This window comes from Tachyglossus aculeatus, chromosome 3 (genome assembly GCF_015852505.1).
Source record: "Tachyglossus aculeatus isolate mTacAcu1 chromosome 3, mTacAcu1.pri, whole genome shotgun sequence".
NCBI lineage: Eukaryota > Metazoa > Chordata > Mammalia > Monotremata > Tachyglossidae > Tachyglossus > Tachyglossus aculeatus.
Window position 1 is genome coordinate 99,075,534 of NC_052068.1, and position 2,491 is coordinate 99,078,024.

At 63.5% G+C, this 2,491-nt stretch overlaps 1 protein-coding gene across 4 annotated transcripts in view; it reads left to right on the plus strand.

Moving 5' to 3' along the window:
• Positions 1 to 1,367: 1,367 nt before the first annotated feature.
• CNTFR (ciliary neurotrophic factor receptor) overlaps positions 1,368 to 2,491 on the plus strand; it is a 205,154-nt gene continuing 204,030 nt past the window's right edge. For all 4 annotated transcript variants that reach the window (XM_038744404.1, XM_038744401.1, XM_038744405.1 and 1 more), the window contains exon 1: positions 1,368 to 1,566. The gene's annotated coding sequence lies outside the window, so the exon portion shown is untranslated. The remainder of the gene's footprint in view (positions 1,567 to 2,491) is intronic.

Genomic DNA, 2,491 nt, shown 5'->3' on the forward strand with positions numbered 1-2,491 from the left:
GGGTGCGACTGAAAGGCACAGCGTGTGTGACTATGCGTCCGAGAGGGGGATAGCAAGACTCAAAGAAAAGGGGTGTGGATGTGTGTGTGTGTGTGTGTGTGTGCGCGCGCGTGCGTGTGAGACTGAGAGTCTGAAGGAGACAGCGAGACCTAAAGAAACGGGGTGTGTGTTATGAAAGTGTGTGTGACTGAGCGTCTGAAGGAGACAGGGAGACCGAAAGAAAGGGGGGTGTGTTTGTGTGTGTGTGTGTGTGTGTGTGTGTGTGTGTGTGTGTGTGTGTGTGAGTGTGTATGATTGAGTGACCGAGGGAGACAGCAAGACGGAAAGGAGCAGTGTGTGCATGCCTCGCGTGCAATCGGATGGGTGTGTGTGTGTATGTGACTGAGCGTCTGAAGAAGGACAGCGAGACCGAAAGAAGGAGTGTGTGTGTGTTTGTGTGTGTGCGTGAGAGAGATAGAGAGACAGACAGAGAGAGATAGAGAGAAAGAAGCAGAGAGACAGAGACAGACAGCGAGACCGAAAGAAGCGGTGTGTGTGTGTATGAGAGAGAGAGACAGAGAGACATAGAGAAAGAAACAGAGACAGAGACAGAGAAGAGAAAGAGACAGAGAGACAGCGAGACCAAAAGAAGCGGTGTGTGAGAGAGATAGACAGAGAGACAGAGAGAAAGAGACAGACAGAGCGAGAGAGAGAGAGAGAGAGACAGAGAGCGAGAGAGAGAGAGGCAGAGAGTGACAGAGGGACAGAGAGAGAGAAAACGAGAGAAGCCGTGTGTGAGAGAGAAAGAGAGACAGAGAGAGCGTGAGAGAGAGACAGAGAGACAGAGAGCGAGAGGGGAGACAGAGAGAGAGGGGGAGATAGAGAGGGACGGAGAGAGAGACCGAGAGAGACTGTGCGTCTAAGCGGGGCTGAGGGAGGCAGCCGGAGGGCGAGGGGGGGGGGGCAGAGAGAGAGAGAGAGAGAGAGAGAGAGAGAGAGAGAGAGAGAGAGAGAGATGATGTGTGCCTGACTGTGAGTGTGTGACAGTGTGTGTGCGCGGGAGGGGAGAGAGGAGAGGGGGAGGGGGAGAAGGAGGAGGGGAGGGTCTCGCCCGCCGGCGTGTGTGTGTGTGTGTGTGTGTGTGTGTATGTGTGTGTGTGTGTGTGTGTGTGTGTGTGTGTGTCCCCGCCCCCCGCCCGCATTTCTGCAAGCACTTGCTAGGGACCGCACACCGGCTCCCGCTCCCGTTCCCGATCCCGATCCCCATCCTCATCCCCATCCCGCTCCTTTTCCCTCCCTCTTCCCGAAGCTCCCTCCCGAAGAGCCGAGCCGAGCCGAGCCGTGCCGGGCCGGGCCGGGCCGGGCGTGCCAGGAGTGCCAAGTGGGGAGGGGGCACCCCCCCCCCCACGGCGGGCCCATGGCGGGGGCAGGGGGGCGAGCTTAAGAGGAGCCTCGGTCCCCGGCGACGGCTGCGGGGGCAGAGAGGGAGGCCTGCCAGCCGGGAGCGCCGGGCACGGGCACGGGAAGGGCAGGGGATCGGGAGAGCCCAGGCGGCGGCGGCGGCGGCCTCCAGGAGCGTCCGGACCCGTAAGTAGGAGACCAGCCGCCCGCCCCGCAGGGCAGGGCGCGGGAGCCGGGCAGGGTGGGCGGGCGAGGGCCACAGGAGAAGGAGGAGGAGGTCTGGGCGGGGGTCCCCAGCCCCGGCCGGGGGTCCCGGGGGGCGAAGGCGGATGCCCGTGGGGCAGCGGGCGGGGTGTGAGGGGCGCCTGGCTCCCTTCCCCTTTTCCAGATCCAGAGGAGGGGGCAGGAACAGAGCAGGGGAGAGGCAGGGGCTCACAAGGGCACGGCCAGGACCGGATATGGGAAGGGCAGGGGAAAGGGGCAGGGGCAGGAGCACGGAGAGCCGGGCGCAGGGCAAGGAAAGGCAGGGATAGCGGTAGTGGCAAGGGTAAGGAAGGGGCAGGGATTGGCAAGGAGAGGCGGGGGCCAGGTACCAGGTCCTTCCCCACCCCGGAGCGAGGAAGCCCCGGAGAGCGGGAAGCGGGGGGCGAGTGCCCCGCTGCCCGCGAAATCTTCGCTCCTCTTCGCCCCGAGCCCCGGCAGCTTGGGGCTTGGAGATCCCTGCCAGGGATGTTGGGGGAAAGAGGCAGGGCAAAGAGCGAGGGGGAGCGGAAAAGTTCCAGGGAAAGTTTGTCCCCAAACTCACACGCCCTCTTCCCTTGTCTGGGTCCCCCCCATCCCGACCCCCGCCCGCAGCTCCGAGATCTGGTGAGGGTCCGGGGGTCCGGGTGGACAGTGGGCAGTGGTCCACCCCATTGAAGAGGAGGAGGAGCCCCCCTTTTGCTTTCTCCCCCTCCGGTTCCCTCCAGTTCCCGCCCCACGTTTCGAGGGTCCAGGAAGGGCGACCAGGGGATGGTCAGCCTTGGGCCCCACAGGGACCGTCCTGGTGCTTGGCGAGATGCCCCGTGCCCGGAGATTGCCTTTTCCCCATCCCTCTGGGGGGTCCGCAGGC